The 19872-nt window shown below is 27.4% G+C and overlaps 1 long non-coding RNA gene across 6 annotated transcripts; it reads left to right on the forward strand.

Moving 5' to 3' along the window:
* The first annotated feature begins 343 nt into the window (after window positions 1-343).
* LOC145952578 (uncharacterized) lies at window positions 344-11529 on the forward strand. Of its 6 annotated transcripts, none has more exons than XR_014430021.1 (4): window positions 344-8539; window positions 8650-8823; window positions 10106-11235; window positions 11409-11529. It is a non-coding gene; the product is annotated as an uncharacterized LOC145952578 (long non-coding RNA). The 6 variants fall into 6 exon arrangements; XR_014430020.1 differs by having other exon boundaries at window positions 10106-10170; window positions 10290-11529; XR_014430022.1 differs by having other exon boundaries at window positions 10106-10170; window positions 11061-11529.
* Window positions 11530-19872: the final 8343 nt, after the last annotated feature.

Below are 19872 nucleotides of genomic sequence, written 5' to 3' on the forward strand. Positions count from 1 at the left end.
TTGTTAATAAAATTGGTTAATTATACGTACACTAAATTTGTAATTCAAAACTATCTTTAATATTGGATTAAGATTAAATAATTTTTAATTAAGAATATATTTTATAAAAAAAATAAATAATACAAGAGATATTATATAAACAAACACTTAATTAAGAAAAATAGGAGGAAGTATGATATTAATGTTTTTATGTATATAAAAAACAAATGAACTTTAACTCCTTGATGAGTAGTATATTTTGGCATGCTTTGGTTTCTCAAAGTAATTACTTTTTTTTTTTATTTAATTTTTTTACTTGCAGCTGTGCTGGATTGTGTTGTTGCTGTGCCCTGGATTGTTGTCTCTGATCTAATATGTGGAATTGGCCTTCTCCTCTCTTTCTTTTGTGATTTTCTTTACCAAATTAATTTTGTATTTGTCTAATAAGGATATTTGTGGGACAGCAACAAATTATTTATGTGGAGGAATTTGCATCTTGTTGATCTTTTTGTAATTTGGAGAGGGAATTAATTACTTGGATCAATATTGCAGTTGAAGACCAAAATGTCTAGTTTGAGATCCTTAAACTATATATTCAATCAAAATGACATGTTGTTGTGAGATTTTGACCAACATCTTATCAAAGTCGCGTGGCCATTAGATAAATTCTTTTTAGGAATTTAAAGGATTTGAAATTTTTAAAATTTGAGTTCTTTTGATTTTAATTTTTATTAATTATTAAATGTTTTGTTTGAATAAATTAATTTAAATATTAAAATTTTAATTTAGATAAGATAATTTAATTTACATTTAAGAGAAATTGATTTAAATAAATAAATAAATAAATATATATATATATATATATTAAAATTTTAAAAAATTAGTTAATTTTTAAATATTTAATAATTAAAAATTAATATTAAAAATATTTAATAAATAATAAAAATTAAAATTCATTAAAAAATTACCTTATTAAAATCTCTCATCCAAACACACTAATATAGTTATAGATTAGGTGGTTTCATAGTTAAATGGGAACCACAATATTGGGTGTAACGACCAGCTATGACTATTACACTTATGAATTACAATTACTAGTAGCAAAACTAACTCATACAGAAGGATTTATACTCAAAATAACTGGATATGCAAACTAATACTTATATATAAATATAATCAACTAAAACAACTCTACAAATATATACAATACATATATAGTCATCCAGTTTAAAACATTACAAAATCCTAAGTGTTAGTCAAGCACAACTAATATATATAAATATAAGCAACTAAAACAACTCTACAAATGTTGGGATGCAAGCAAAGTCCCACATCGTTCAAACAAGAGGATGGACATGGGTTTATATACACACAATTGTCTCCATTGGTTGAGAGACCTTTTGAGTGATGTCCAAAAGTAAAACCGTGAGGATTGGACCCAAAGCAGACAATATCTCACCAATGTGGAGACATGTGTATGTGTGTGGTAACCCTCAGTGCTCAACAAGTGGTATCAGAGCCGATGGTTTGATTAGGTCACCGGCTCGACGAGTATGATGGCTGGCAGGTGGATCTAAGTTTGAGATCCCTTGTGTTGAAAATCTTCCTAAATAGTGGAGGGTTAGGAGGCGTGTCCCGCTGTCATGAGGTCATGATGGAGTGGCGGTACAAGTACTTAAAGCGTGAGTGAGCTCTATGGACCACAATAAGATAAATACTCGTGGATTAATAGTTTCCGCTGCAGGGGGTAAACTGTGGTCCTTTGTTTGAGGGGAGGATTGTTGGAATGCAAGCAAAGTCCCACATCGTTCAAACAAGAGGATGGACATGAGTTTATATACACACAATTGTCTCCATTGGTTGAAATGTCTTTTGGGTGATGCCCAAAAGCAAAACCGTGAGGGCTGGGCCCAAAGCGAACAATATCTCACCAATGTGGAGACATGTGTATGTGTGTGGTAACCCCCAGTGCTCAATAACAAATATATACAGTACATGTATCATCATTCAGTTTAAAAACAATACAAAATCCTTAAGTGTTATTCAAGCACAATTATATACAAGTACCACATGGGCTTGCCTAAAAAATCCATAAACACTACCATCCCCCCTAATAGCCTCCACTACTTGCCTTTGCCTACCTATCCCTACTCTACTCTCATACAAAATATGATCATCATAACTCACCCACATGGAAAACATGCAAGGGTAAGCTAGATTTAAAAAAAAAAGAGAATGAAACATGGAAACCAACATGGAAAGTATTGGAATGAAACATCTATAAACCTCACCAATATGCAAACCATAAAAAATTACCACTTGGTTTACAACATACAACAATCGACATGTTTGAAAACTAAGCACCCAAGCAATTAAAAAATTTTGCCATGATAATATAGCATAAAAATATGCCCATCCAATGCATATGAACAACAATAATAACACACCACATCATATGTATACTTAACAACTATTATACCATTACGCATTTACAAACAGATATCTCCTACCACACTAACACAGTCTAAGTAGCTTGATCCTATTAAACTAACATGATCACTTTCATGCCCAATGTGTCCGTTAGATTGACAGCTAAAATGGGATATCAATCCCTCCTTTGATTTCTCGAGTGTTTTCACTTACACTAGAAAAGTTCAGTTCCACCATTAGGACTGGTATAGCTGGGTATAGGCATATCATAACCTTGACATGCATTACCAAGTGACATATGAAATTAGCCCACTAACTATTTGCAAAGAACTACACAACCTTTCCAGTAATCAATTAAGGATTGTAGCCCTCGACTTCATACTTTACTCTACATTGACTAAGGACCTAGGAGACTCAACAAAATCTACTCCAAGAGTTTCACAACTACTTAAGGAAGGTTTTCAACAATTGGTATCCCAAAATGCCAAAACAAGATTCCTATTATGGGATCTTCAACTTTCAAACAACACCCTCTCCTCTAGTCCTAAGTCAATCAACATGCTTTAATGCCTACAACATTCTTAGCATCAATGACTCAACATACATCATCTATCTATACTACCCCAAGTCAATGCATATAAAGATCAAATCACACCAATCATAATTAGCATACCAATGTTATACACCTCATCCAAGACTAGCATACCAATGCTCAATTACTTATTCAATAATAACATACCGATGTTCAACTCATAGTTCAACCATACAAAAGGGTAGCATTCCAATGCTTATCAACATTTTAATTAGACAAGAAATAACATATCAATACTCATCATCGTAATACACCATGCAACATCTACATATATCGACATAGATTAACATATATAGACTCAATATTTATCATACATCATACAACATGCAATAGACTCTATAACTTTATTCATGATCATCAGTTCATCCATCAAATAACAGGTATCATCAACACAACTCGCGCTTGGCACAACTTACCTCGCACCCGATGCCACTGAGGCAGGGAGCTCTCTACCTCATCCACACCTGGTGCCACTCTACTCGTTCCCAATGTGAATGAGATAGGGATTCCTTAGGTCCTCATGCTTGGCGTGGAAAAATCCATGCCCGACCTCATATTAATTAAAGAGTCTTTGCTTGACTCATGCTTGACATCACCTCATTAGCGTCCGGTGTCGTCTAGGAAGGGAGCCTCTGTCTTGATCATGCTTAATGCCATCTAATTTGGGACACATCGTCACCAAGTCAAAAAAATTTTAATGCTCTCACGTTTGACGCCATTCAAATCACATCTGATGCCATCCCAACCTAAGATGAGTCTCTCCTCACACATGACACCACTGATCATGTGCCGATGTGAATGAGACAAAGACCCTTGGTTAGAATTGAAGGCTTGCCCAATGCGACATCAGAAATCTACAATTGTAGACTTCGAAAATTGCCTCAATCCACTTGAAACACAAGCCACTACAAAAAAAAGTCATTTTAGCCACCGAAATTAGCGACCGAATTATTTTCGTCGCTAATAGCGACTTAATTAGCGACCGAACTTGATTTGGTAGCAAATTTTATTTAGCAACCGAAATAGCGACCGAAATTTGTAGTGGCTAAAAATCGGTCGCTAAATCGGTCGCTAACATAACAAATGTTGGTTAAATTAGCGACGGAACGGTTTCAGTCGCTAACAAAATTAAAATAATATTATTTATGATAATTTTAGCGACCAACTAGAAAATCGGTCGCTAAAAAAATAAAATAATATTATTTTATAACAATTTTAGCGACCAACTAAAATCGGTGGCTAAAAAATGAAAAAAAAATTATTATTTATAATAAGTTTAGCGACTGAAATAGAATCGGTCGCTAATTATATAAAAAATAATATTATTTATAATAATTTTAGCGACCAAACTAAAATCGGTCGCTAAAAAAATAAAAAAAAAAATTATTTAAAATAGAGTTAGCGACCAACTCACAATCGGTCGCTAAAAAAAATATATTTATTATTTATAATAACTTTAGCGACCAAATTGCAATCGGTGGCTAAAAAATATTAATATTTTTGAAATAATTTTAGCGACCGAATTTATATCGGTCGCAAAAAAAAATAAAAAATTATTATTTATAATAATAGCGACGAAAATAGGATCGGTCGCTAAAGGAATAAAAAAATATTATTATTTTACAATAATTTTAGCGACCAAAGGTAAATCGGTCGCTAAGTGAATAAAAATATTATAATTTATAATAATTTTAGCGACCGAATTAAAATCGGTCGCAAAAAGAATAAAAATATTATTATTTATAATAATTTATAAAAAATGTTTTCATTTTAATTTCTTGTAAAATAATTATAATATTTAATTTTCATCATTAAAAAATTACCATTATAAGATTTATTTTTTTTAATTTAATCAGTTATTATAATACTCTTAGCCACCATATTGACACTACAACAAAATTTAGTATTATTGACAATCATTAAATTTTTTGATTTAATACTGGAATTCTTTTGATTATAATATTTTAATATATTTTATTTGAAATATCAGTTAAAATATTTTATTATCTTTTTATTTTAATTTATTGTAAAATAATTAGAATATTTAATTTATTATCAGTAAAAAAATAACTATTATAAGATTTAATTTATTTAATTTTATTATTTATTATAATACTTTTAGTCACTGTATTGATAAAAAAATATTTGTAATTAAAATATATTTTAAAATTTTAATTAATTCATTATCATTCACTCACTTTATTAAATATTGATAAAATATAATTAATTTTCAATTAATTTAATTTAATAAAAAATTTAAAATACATATGTAAAATTTGCAACAATTTCTTAAATACAAATATTTAATTAATTTTAATATAAACTAAATTTAATATTAAAAAATTTATTATGATTTTAGTTATCATTTTTATTATCTTATAATCAAATGTTGGATTTCTTTTGATTATAAAACATAGTAAATAAAATCTAAAATCTGTATTAGTTTCTCTGATAAACTTTTTTAATTAATTTTAATATAAAATAAATTTAATATCAAAATATTTATCAAGATTTGAGTTATAATTATTATAATCTTTTGATTTAATATTAGATATCTTTTGATTATAAAACATAATAAATAAAATCTAAAATGTGTAGCAATTTCTTTGATACAAATATTTATTATAATTTTAGTTATGACTTTTATAATCTTTTGATTTAATACTGGATTTCTTTTGATTATAATATTTTAATGTAGTTTATTTGAAATATCAGTTAGAATATTTTATTATATTTTCATTTTAATTTATTGTAAAATAATTAGAATATTTAATTTAGTATCAGTAAAAAAATAACTATTAATAGATTTAATATATTTAAATTTATTATTTATTATAATACTTTTAGTCACTGTATTGATAAAAAAATATTTGTAATTTAAATATATTTTAAAATTTTAGTTAATTCATTATCCTTCACTCACTTTATTAAAAATTGATAAAATATAATTAATTTTCAATTAATTTAATATAATAAAAAATTTAAAATACATATATAAAATTTGCAACAATTTCTTAAATACAAATATATAATTAATTTTAATATATACTAAATGTAATATTAGAAAATTTATTATGATTTTAGTTATCATTTTTATTATCTTGTAATCAAATATTGGATTTCTTTTGATTATAAAACATAGTAAATAAAATCTAAAATCTGTATTAGTTTCTTTGATAAATTTTTTTAATTAATTTTAATATATAATAAATTTAATATCAAAATATTTATCTGAATTTGAGTTATAATTATTATAATCTTTTGATTTAATATTAGATATCTTTTGATTATAAAACATAATAAATAAAATCTAAAATGTGTAGTAATATCTTTGATACAAATATTTATTATAATTTTAGTTATGACTTTTATAATCTTTTGATTTAATACTAGATTTCTTTTGATTATAATATTTTAATGTATTTTATTTGAAATATCGGTTAGAATATTTTATTATATTTTCATTTTAATTTATTGTAAAATAATTAGAATATTTAATTTAGTATCACTAAAAAAATAACTATTATTAGATTTAATTTATTTAATTTTATTATTTATTATAATACTTTAGTCACTGTTTTGATAAAAAAATATTTGTAATTAAAATATATTTTAAAATTTTAATTAATTCATTATCCTTCACTCACTTTATTAAAAATTGATAAAATATAATTAATTTTCAATTAATTTAATATAATAAAAAATTTAAAATACATATATAAAATTTGCAACAATTTCTTAAATACAAATATATAATTAATTTTAATATATACTAAATTTAATATTAGAAAATTTATTGTGATTTTAGTTATCATTTTTATTATCTTGTAATCAAATATTGGATTTCTTTTGATTATAAAACATAGTAAATAAAATCTAAAATCTGTATTAGTTTCTTTGATAAATTTTTTTAATTAATTTTAATATAAAATAAATTTAATATCAACATATTTATCTGGATTTGAGTTATAATTATTATAATCTTTTGATTTAATATTAGATATCTTTTGATTATAAAACATAATAAATAAAATCTAAAATGTGTAGCCATTTCTTTGATACAAATATTTATGATAATTTTAGTTATGACTTTTATAATCTTTTGATTTAATACTAGATTTCTTTTGATTATAATATTTTAATGTATTTTATTTGAAATATCAGTTAGAATATTTTATTATCTTTTCATTTTAATTTTTTGTAAAATAATTAGAATATTTAATTTAGTATCATTAAAAAAATAACTATTATAAGATTTAATTTATTTAATTTTATGATTTATTATAATTCTTTTAGTCACTGTATTGAGAAAAAAAATATTTTTAATTAAATTATATTTTAAAATTTTAATTAATTCATTATCATTGACTCACTTTATGAAAAAGTGATAAAATATAATTAATTTTCAATTAATTTAATATAATAAAAAGTTTAAAATATATATATAAAATTTGCAACAATTTCTTAAATACAAATATTTAATTAATTTTAATATATACTAAATTTAATATTAGAAAATTTATTATGATTTTAGTTATCATTTTTATTATCTTGGTAATTTAATATTGGATTTCATTTTATTATAAAACATAGTAAATAAAATCTAAAATCTGTATTAGTTTTTTTGATAAAAATATTTAATTAATTTTAATATATAATAAATTTAATATCAAAATATTTATCTGGATTTGAGTTATAATTATTATAATCTTTTGATTTAATGTTAGATATCTTTTGATTATAAAACATAATAAATAAAATCTAAAATGTGTAGCAATTTCTTTGATACAAATATTTATTATAATTTTAGTTATGAATTTTATAATCTTTTGATTTAATATTGAATTTATTTTGATTATAATATTTTAATATATTTTATTTGAAATATCAGTTCAAATATTTTATTATCTTTTTATTTTAATTTATTGTAAAATAATTATAATATTTAATTTAGTATCATTAAAAAAATAACTATTATAAGATTTAATTTTATTATTTATTATAATACTTTTAGTCATTATATTGTTAAAAAAATATTTTTAAATAAAATATGTTTTAGAATTTTAATTAATTCATTATTATTCACTCACTTTATTAAAAAGTGATAAAATATAATTAATTTTCAATATTATATTTTATTATGATTTTAGTTATAATTTTTATTATCTTTTGATATAATATTAAATTTTTTTTATTATAAAACATAGTAAATAAAATTTAAAATCTATAGTAATTTCTTTGATAAAAATATTTAATTAATTTTAAAATAAAATAAATTTAATATTAAAATATTTATTATAATTTGAGTTATAATGTTTTATAATTTTTTTTTACTTTCGGGCTCATAAACTCAGAGCAACCCAGGGCTAAGGGTTTTAAAACGCCACTCCCTCCTAATATTTCCCTTTCCTTATATTCGCGCCGCTAGGGTTTCAGCCATTGTCACTCATTTTCAACTCCAAACATTTCGGTCTGCTCCTGTAGATCCATGGCGGGATTCTGAGAACTTGGAATTCGGTGGCTGAGAAAGAAAAAGGGGTTCGACTCCAAACATTTTGCTCTGCTTTTTCTCCCAACATTTTTGCTCTGCTTTGAATTTTGATGTTGCTTTACTTAACTAAAGAAAGAAATTCTTGTTTATGCTACAGTCAGGCGGGTTGCTAAAGAAATTCTTAGTTCCAAATTATTTGTTTTAGGGCATAGAAAAGAAGACTGCCAAGTTACGAGGAAGTGAGAAGGCTGTAGTTGCACGACATGAGGCTGGTCATGCTGTGGTAGGTACTGCAGTTGCAAAGCTGCTTCCTGGACAGCCACGTGTTGAGGTAAACCATTGAAGATTCTCTATTACTGGAAACTAAAATATGTCACTGCCTTTACAGATATGCAGATTGAGCTTGTATTACGCATATTTGCCTATTTTAATTTTTGGAATTTGCTTGCTATGCTTTTGGGATTCTTAGTACATTAGCATGTGACTAGAAATTGTTTTGCTTACCTTTAGGTGGTTGGGGATGAGAGAGATGAGGTGGATGGGTTAATTTTCATATTCATGTTTGCATTGGTTATGTTTGGAAATTATATCTGTTTTGGTGAATAAAAACAAGGTGGAAATCTTAAATAGGAGGCTTCTGGAAGCAAAGTATTATACCACACTCCATTAAGTTTAGGTGGTTCATTTTGCTTATCGATCATCATATTATTGGTAAATGAATATCTTCACTTGTAGTTGTAGAAGTTACTCTTTAAAATTTGGTGCTTACTTGTGTATTAAGTTGTATTTATTCCATTTCACAGTAAGTGTTGTGTTGTGTAAGAAGGAAAAATAAGTTTCATTTTAGTTTATTTTAATGCAATATATATTACCTTACCTTCTAATAATATTTTTTAGAAAGCTATTGTGTTTCATTGTTTATTTAAAAAATGATTAATAAGGTTACTTAACTGAAGAAAGAAATTCTTGGTAATCTTTACTTAACTGGTTAAGCTCGTAGCTGAAAGATTGTTGTGCTACTCACAAGCTTAGTTGTGAGAAAAGAGCACACTGACTGGAGGGTAACGGAAACACTTTAGACATTTTCCCCTTAAACTTGGGCTTTCTTGATCCCAGTACAACTGGCATCAATGGCTTTATCATATACATACTTCATATTTGATTTGGTCTTTATATCATTCGTTTTGTTACTGCACTTTTTTTTATCTTGGACTTGCTTTATGCTTTGCAATTGTCTACTTGTTTTGATTTAATTGTTGTGAAGGTGTCAATGTGTACTTGATCTGCTTGTGCTGTTCATATGTATCTTTTCAGTAAATTTGTAATTTGTAACTTTACATGAGTCAGAATAAGTCAGAATGATAGGAAAAGAGAAAAATTGAGGTGATGATTGAGTATTTGCTTGTCATACTTTTCAATTTTAATATTTTTCACTTTTTTATACTGTATTTATCGTTGTTTCTTATGGATTGGATGCGTGCATAAACTAGTTAACAAGAAATAATTGGATGCTTTAACAGTAGATTCTGATCCAATTGTAGGGTAGTTTTTATTTGGTACAAATGGTCCACTTTACCTTTTTAACGTTTTAGATTTGTCTTCTTTTCATGAAGTTAACCTGATATCATTTGTTGGCGAAATACTATTAGCTAGGAGGAGTCTGCAAAAAGTTGTACAGGTTAGCAAATAGAAAACAGAATTCAAACAAATGAGATATGATTTAGGTGTTCAATCACCGAATTGCTTTATTCAACTTTCGTACTCTTCTTTTCATTAAGGTTATGCTTGTGGTTGTAGGTGGAATGGAAAATAAAGATGGAACGGAAAGACAAAAAAATATTAAAATAGAATGTTTTGGTTTTACTAATTGTTGCCTGGTGAAATCACTTTCATATCTCACTTTCAGCCTGTAAGAGTGGCCAACATTTTATATTGGGATGTGAATCATTTAAGCTTTTCCTCTCTTTCCTTCTTTTTTGTATCATTAAGTTTGAAGTATTTAAAATTTTCACGCCTCGATTTTCCATGTAGTCAAAAAAGCATAACCAAAAATTTCTAGTTTTGGGTTGTGTTTTGATTCCTAATTAGCTTTTATATTAAACGCTTTTGAGAAGAGAAGACCATACTTTTATGTGTTCTATATTCAAATTTCCCTTCTCTCTCTTTTTGGGTCCTGGGGTGGGTAGGGATTTTGAGGCTTATAATTTATCTAATAATAGATAGATTGTCGGGTCCATAAATGAGCTATGATCATAGAAAATATCTTCATATTCAACTTCAGCAAGGAATTAATTATTTACAAACTCTAGCCATCATCATAAGATTAAGAGAGTAAATCAGGGGATCTAATGTTAATCTTGCATCTGATGCCTGTTTTAATATGTTCCAGCTTGTGATTGAAGAAAATCTGATAATCTAATTGGAAAAATAAAAGGATTATTCAAGCAGTTAAACATGCACTAAAAACTTAGTCTTCCTTTATCAAATGCTTTAGATTCAATGATGTTTAAGTTTCTGCTATGTAATTAATATGGCTCAACATAATTCATTCCTATTCCTAACAAACAGGAACAAAATTAACATTGTGGAAGCCGGTGCATTAGAGCCGATAGTTAGTTTCCTCACATCACAAAATCCAAATCTGCAGGAGTATGCAACTGCATCATTGCTCACTCTATCAGCCTCTCCAACCAACAAACCAATCATCAGTGATTGTTTACTAATTAGACTTATTCTGACTCATGTAAACATTTACTTTAAGTAAAAATTTTCTGGTTGGTGGTACATTTGTTTTGTAGCTATGTTTCTCTTTTTCCATCTTGGATAGTTGGATTTTTTTTTTGTATCTTTGTTTCTTTGCTTTACTTTACCTTTACTGTGTACTCTTTCTAAATTATACTTTGGGCAACTTTTCAGGCACAAAAGGGATGTGAATTGATCAGCTTCTTAGAAGCTCAAGTAGGTTTAAGAAGGCACAAAAGGGATGTGTATATTTGAAGACTTATTTTGGATGTTTTATATTAATTCTGGTTTAGAATACTTTATTTGATTTTTACTATTAGTTATCAGTTAAATTTCATTTCTTTTTTGGATTCTTTTTATTAGTTGTGATTTTGTAGATTGTATTATATATTATATATTTTAATTACTTTTATTGTGATATTAGGACTATATATGCATTATCAATTTTAGTGTTATTGTTTGATTGTTAAACAGGTTCAAAATGAAAATTAAAATAAAATAAAATATATAGTATTTCTGTTATAAAATTAACGATCATGTCTAAAAATAAAGTAAGCTTAGCGACCAATATTTTGTCTCTAAAAATAAAAATATACTTAGCGACCACTTTAGCGACTGTAAAAAAGTTAGTTATTTTTTTTTTCAAAAATAAAAATATATTTAGCGACTGATTTAGCGACCGAAATTAAAATTATTTTTTAAAATAATAAAATTTAGCGACCAAACTTTAAATTATATAAAAAAGAAACAACACTTAGCGACCACTTTAGCGACCGAAATTAAAATTAAATTTTTATTAAAAAATATTTTTAGCGACCACTTTAGCGACCAAAATTAAAATCAATTTTTTTAAAAAAAACATTTTTAGCGACCGATTTTAGCGACCGAAATGAAAAATGATTTTTTAAAAAAAATGTTAACGACCGACTTAGCGACGGAAAGGAAAATCATTTTAAAAAAAATAAAAAATAAATTATACATTTAGCGACCGATTTAGCGACGTATAATTCAGTCACTAAATTGGTCCCATTATGGTATGGTGACCATAATCATAGTGACCACTTAGCGACCGAAAATTCAGTCGCTAATTAGCGACCAACCGTATTTCCGTCGCTAAAAAACTTTGCGACCAGGGTTTTTGCAACCACTTCAAATCGGTCGCTAATTCGGTCGCTAAATTAAATAGCGACCGATTTAAGCATTTTAGCGACCGATTTTGTTGGTCGCTAAAATCCTTTTTTTTTGTAGTGAGCATCTCCAACATGCAACATATAAACAAGTACATAATTGCTTCAAACAATCCAATTATATGTCCAAAACACACATGCAACCACCAAAAAGGATCAATTCATCAATTCACCATTTTTCCACTCTTGCACCAAAACTCATCTAACACAACATTCAATCCAAATCCATTCAAAATGGAAAAATTTGATAAATCAATCAACATCAACAAAACATTCATGGCTTCCCTTACCTCACAATCAAACCAAAAAAAGAGGAATAAGGAAGTAGAAAACTCTAAGCTTTGGGGAAGCTCTACACCAAACCACTTACTTGATTCTAAGCTTTAAGCTTTGCATCTACAACCCAACAATGATCCTTATGCACTAGAGGAACGAAGAAGAGAAGAAGAATGCTTCAGGTCAGAGCTCCTCTCTCTAGAATTTTCTTTCCTTAAGGTTCTAAAGGACATGAATTTATGAGACTCAATCCTAAACAAAAATCTTACATACCTTTCTCTTTCAGGATCAACTGGATCTCTGACCAAAGACCCTTAGAACTAATCAGACTCTTCAGAGTTCCTTAACTTTCAGAGTCCCACAACACACTTTAAACACTAGATACACAATTATTTCTAAAAGACCAATAATTAAAAACTTGTAGTGTTACATTGAGTACGAGTAAAATTTTGTAATCAACCATGTTCATTAGCCTCAAAATATTAATTGATTATATTTTATAATACATTTCTCGAGTTTTTTACTCAAATAATACTATTTTAAAAAATATTTACCCAAATAGTAACGGTGCAAATTTATTTTTCCAACTAGCACTTTTTACTGTTCACATTCCAGAACGGGCCGTTCCAGATTAAAAAATAACACATGATGAATGGATCAGAACGGGCCGTTTCGGATTCAAAAAATTCACATAAAAAATTGAACCAGAACGTGCCGTTCTGAATCCGGAAAGGGCCGTTCTAGCCTATAAATTAAGGTTTTTTGTTTTTTTTATTTTTTTTTTCCGATTTTCACTTATCAAATACCAAAACTCAGAGACTACCATCAAGTGATTAAATTTATTGAATATTAACATTATAAATATAACTATATAAATTTATTAAAATTCATTACAACAATAAAGATCAATGGTGGCGTGACCAGGAGTGTGACAATAGGAACAATTTTTTACACAATTATGTTATTCTCTAATTTCCATCTCTATTCTAATTCTGCTGGACTTTGGCCAACCCTTCAAAGTTCATATCCCTTGCTCGCATGTACTCGCTTCATACTTACATGCACATCACGACTATCAAACTTACATATCTCTCATATATACCTTACAATAAGTTGCAAAAGTATAAGAATGACAGTTTGGAGAGCTCCGACATGAAGATTATTGGCCTACTTACACTGGTCCAACTTTGTGGCCAGATCTAGAATTCAAGAGAACTTTCAAGGGTGGCCAAAGTCCAGCAGGATTAAAACAGATATGAACATTATAGAACAACATAATCAGTTTCTGCCACCATTGATCTTTATTGTTGTAATGAATTTTAATAAATTTATTTAGTTATATTTATAATGTTAATATTCAATAAATTTAATCACTTGATGGTAGTCTCTGAGTTTTGGTATTTGATAAGTGAAAATCGGGAAAAAAAACCTGAATCTGTAGGCCAGAACGGCCCGTTCGAAATTCAAAACGACCCATTCTAGTTCCACTTTTTATGTGCATTTTTTGAATTCGAAACGGCCTGTTCTGATCCATTCGTCATGTATTATTTTTTTAATCTAGAACGGCCTGTTCTAGAACGTGAACAGTAAAAAGTGCTAGTTGAGAAAATAAATTTGCATCTTTGCTATTTGGGTAAATATTTTTTAAAATAATATTATTTGAGTAAAAAACTTACATTTCTCATAAATTAATTATTTTATTTGTAAGTAAAAATACCAAAATATCTAATTTCAATATAGGTTACCGGTCGTAAATCTCAACTATTAATTTTTTAATATATTTTAACAGTTGAAATAATTGTTTCATAGGTGAATCACCTAATTAGATGCGAATTAGGTGCTTCATTTTATACTTATTCTAATTATAAATAAACATGATGATTAAATTCGAACTTGTAAAAACATCATTGAGTGTTGGAATGTAAACCCCTTCCAATCACGCCCCACTACCTTTCTGTCCACTATATCCTTCCTTTATTATTAATTAAAGATATTAATATCGGAGATTTTTTCTCTCCCAAAAAGTCTACCTAAATTATGAACAATTTAGTGAATTAAATTAAATTAAATTATCGATTCTTATCATATTTAATGACATTTAAAAAGAATACCAATAATTGGTTTTTTCTGTTTATGTGACACTAATAACAATTTAAATTGCATCAACTTTTTAATCACATTTTAAATAGAAATTAGAGTAGGAAGAATTTGTTTCTTCTTTCTCTATACTTAAACAACATTGTTTTGAAAAATAGGTTTGTAGCCATTGAAGGGCTGAATGCATTATATTAAACTATCTAGAAAAGAAATCCTTTTATTTCCTCTATTTAAAATTATAATTTTAAATTTTGGATCAATTGACTTAATAGAAGTACTCAATTAATAAATTATTAGTCAGATCAGTGAGTTATTAGTTAAATTGTACGAACCAATATAATAAAATACAACATCCGATCCTTTTTATAAAAAAAATTATAATATAAAATACAATACAATTTTATTTTATTTTTTTAAAAACTATGCATTAATTAGCGGTGATAGATCCAAAGATTTTAAGTTGTGTGGACAACTCAACCAAATGTATTTATTTGTAATACCAATAATTTAATATGAAATAGAAACTAAAACATGATATTACTTTATTATAGGTATAAATATATAACCAAAAAATTACTTAACTATTTATCTCTCATTCATTTTCTCATCCCATTTTTTATGATATTCATAAAGAAGATAACTCTTTTATGAAAATTAGAAAAAGAAAAAAAGGCATCGTGTGCCTCTCTCTTTAAAAGAAGAAAGAAAAAAAATAATGAATAGTTATTTAAAATGCGAGAGTTTAAATACTGCTAAATATCACAATCAAGTAAAAATAAGAGAAAATAAATAAATAAATAAAAGAAAAACTAATTAAAGGTAATTATAAGGATAAATTAGTTCAAAATTTGTATAAACCAAAAAGAGATATCTCATTTATTAATAATATAGATATTCAACAACAAAAGTGAGCACAAGTGAAACATGGACCTTAGAGTGAACAATTATTTTTTCTTAATTTTTAATTATATATTACTTTTGGTGTGATAATTATTATATATATATTTTTATTTTTTATACAATAACTAATTCGATAATTTTTTAAAACTAAAATATAAAATAGTAACAAAAACAAATATAGTAACAATTATAGCATACAAAATTAAAAAATTAAAATAAAAACAAAACAAAAAAAACTCAAAGCAACTTTTTCTTTTCTTTAATAAACTAAATCATGTTATCTTTAATTATTATAAAACCAATGAATAAAAAGTGAAAGGTAATTGTTTATTAGAATAAAAAGTGACTAAAATACTAATATATACAATATATTAAATGTATAATGTGGAAAATTAAAATATAATATTAATACATACATACAAAAATAAGAAAGTGTGAAATGTTAGTGGGGACTGTGTTTGTTGTAAATTCATCTTTATTAATTGGTGTAATGACTTAATAGGTCATTACACTTTGTATAGTATAATTACAATGCAAAGAAAAATATAAATATTCAACTACATTAAGGTTCTCATGCAACGATACCTAAATATTCATGTAAATGATATATGTATATGGTACATAAAACATAAAACAATTCCTGCCAATATAACTGAAAAACATAAAGTTTCTTAGGGGGTTACATATACACCATGTACATATATACAATATACATCAACTATACACAACTTCTAACTTGTCTTCTCTAGGTCAAGTATAGACAACTTTAGGTCACTCAAGCACCTATTTAAAAATTTATTTTGGTTTATCAGATTTTGTCACTTAAATTAGAAAAATTTAGTATTTTTGTTAGGGATAAAACAACTTGGGTGTGAGTTTACCACAACTTTAGCATGCATAATTAAACATATATGGAATTAGTTCTATGACTATCCTCCAAATATTACACACCCTTCCAGTATTTAGTTAGGAATTTTCGCCCCCGACCTTATACCTTATTCAATGGTCACTTATGACAAGTATGGTTCAGCTTCCACCATATTGTTCAACATAAAAACCTAGAGGAGACGACTTAAAAATAACTTTTTATTCAAGAGGCAACTTATCGCTAAAGGATTCTTAACTTTGAGCTTTCTAAGCACCATAACTTATATCCACACAATAGATATTTTAATTTCTAAAACACTTTCCTTCTCCTCTAGTTTTTATGCAACTTAACTTAAAACATGTGTCACATGTATAATGCAACTTAACAACTTAAGCAACTTACTTCATACAACTTAATCAACTTCCAACAATAAGCAACTTTCAAATTAAACAACTTAAAATACATTATATATCATCATAAATCAATACATAATGAACCAGAATCAATTATAAACACACACACACACACACACACACACACACACACACACACACACACACATATATATATATATATATATATATATATGATGAAAACCATCAACATACTTCAACATTTAATCAACTAAGTTACAGATTTCATTCAATATAACCATGCATGCCCAACGCCATTTTCTTTACATCCCAATGTGAGTGAAGCAAAGAACCTCTGGCTTGCATCACGCTCAATGTCATTCTACTTGCACTCGACATACATGAGATGAGGAGTCTTTGTGTACATATGCTCTACGCTACAAAATCTACGTTTATTGTTGTCTAGGGTTTAAGGTTTAGGATAGAGAGTGACTAACTTGATCCCAATTGACGCTACCAATCCTGTGCCCAACACCATTAATCCTATGGTCGGTGTCACCAAGTCAAATAATTCCTCAAGTAATCATGCCCAATGCCTCTAATTTCATGCACAACATCATCCAATCAGGGAGCTCTTAACTAATTGACGCTCAATGCTACTTATCTTGCGTCCAACGTCATTCAAGTAAAGAGTCCTTAACTTGCATTACACTCGGTGTCATAAAGTTGCACCCAATGTCATTTACGAAATAAAGATCTATTTAAATTTAATAATTTAATTTAATCACAATATATATTTATTATAGACATCTTTATTATTATAAGTAAATGTAATAATATATCTTTATTAATTATAAAAACAATAAAATTTAGGAAAAATGATATAATAATACTATGTGTGACATATGTCAACTGATGTGTGAAAAACCGCAAGTGTACGGTTGTCGTCAAGTAATAAATATCGAATCACAGGGACTACGTGTTTGACCTAGAATTACTAGTATTTTAATTTGAATTTTAAAACAGATGGAATTTCTGTTTTGAGATGATAAGATCAGATTTGATGGTAAAAGAGATAGTAATGCAATTAATGAATAAGATAAAACTTTAAGATAAGATAAGGAGATTTCCGGGAATCTAGGGTTCGCACAAAGAGTTCCAACATTATTGAATTATTATTTTCATTAATTAATTCTATTCCATCTTGAAGGTAGTCTTAACCTAATTTAATCCTTGCACCTTCTCAGGCTACGAGGACGTGTTTAATTAAAATTAATCCCTACTCTCGTGGTAATTGCGTTCAATTAAACCCGTTAAGATCTTTGTTAATCTATTGCTCCTCGAAAGCTTAAATCTACTCTCGTGATTTAACACTCAAGTCTATTCCTTTAGGTTCCGATAATTAGGTTCTCCTCTCAGTTCATCCCTAATTATCTATGATTATGAAAATTAAGATTAATTGTTTATCATAATTATAATCAAGTTCTCCTCTCAGTTCATCCTTAATTAATGTTATTATGAAAACAATAATATTAAAGTTCATATATAAAATATAAAAGAACAGATCAAGAATTGGAATAAAATTAAGAAACTGAATAATGCATTAATAAAGAGGTTCTCGGAGGCTAAGCCCTGATCCCAGAAAAAGGGAAACTACTCACAGGAGTTCATAGTAGTTCTCCAAGAAAAGAAGAATAAAAGAAAAGCAAACCTTAGAGTCGATGGCACAGGCGCCCAACCTTCTCTAAGTGTCAAAAACTAAAAAACTGTCTCCGAAAACAAAAGTGCTGTTCTAGGCTAACCTCATCTAATTTATAACCTAAAAGGGTAAAAAGGTAAAACTACCAAGATAAAAATTACAAAAATAAAAATAAAACATAAAACTTAAAAAGCTGGGACGCGAAGTGAATCACGGCCGTGACTGAGAATCACGATCGTGATCTTCTCTGGAGCACATCTATGAAGGGTCAGTGGCGTTCACGGGTGTGATTGGGAGTCACGGCCGTGATTTTCTCTGGTGAATCACGGGCGTGATTTAGAATCACGGCCGTGATTTTCCCTGTAGCTCAGCATTTCCTCTTTAATTCTTAAATCTTGATCCTGCTCAGAGAAAACACAACACATACCAAGAAAAGCATAAAATAGGAAAATGATATAAAAATTTATTAAAAACATGAAAGATATGCATGATTATGCTATGAATTCTTGTGAATTAAAGTGCTAAAATACGAGTAAAATACACAACATCAAATAACCCCAAACTTGAACTTTTGTTTGTCCTCAAACAATAATTAGCACTTTGAAATGTAATAATATATCTTTATTAATTATAAAAACAATAAAATTTAGGAAAAATGATATAATAATACTATGTGTGACATATGTCAACACAGTAAAATTTTCTATAATAATAAAAAATAAACTAGAATTTAGTATCACTTAAAAATTTTTATTATATTATTAGATTATTTAAATAGTAAGATTGTTTAAAAAATTATATTTAAAAATAGTTTTATTATTATGGCACAGGGAGATATTTAGCTATCTAAAGGACTGAATATAGAACAAAATCCAAAATCGATCTTGTAAGCACTTCTCCAAAACAAGATATGAGATACTCATCAAATCCATTACCATTTCTATATCGACCTACTGCATGATTGTCTTTATACTGCCAACTTCACTCATAGGAATCCATTGACTAAATTGGGATAAACTATCCATGAGGAAAGAGTATGGTGGCATAGGATTTTCCACCTACACGATTTCAACTTAGTCAAGTTAGGGTAGCAGGGTATTGGAAACTTACAACTGACAACGATGCTATTACTTCTCGCATCTTCAAAGCAAAATGCTATGCCAAACTATACCTCTCCCAAACTACACTGATGTAGATAAGTAAATATGAAACTTTAGCAAAAATGGGATGTATTCGATTAGATTTGCATACTACTATA

Source organism: Cajanus cajan, chromosome 10 (assembly GCF_000230855.2).
Source record: "Cajanus cajan strain Asha chromosome 10, NIPB_CcT2T_4, whole genome shotgun sequence".
In the NCBI taxonomy this organism is placed as follows: Eukaryota; Viridiplantae; Streptophyta; class Magnoliopsida; order Fabales; family Fabaceae; genus Cajanus; species Cajanus cajan.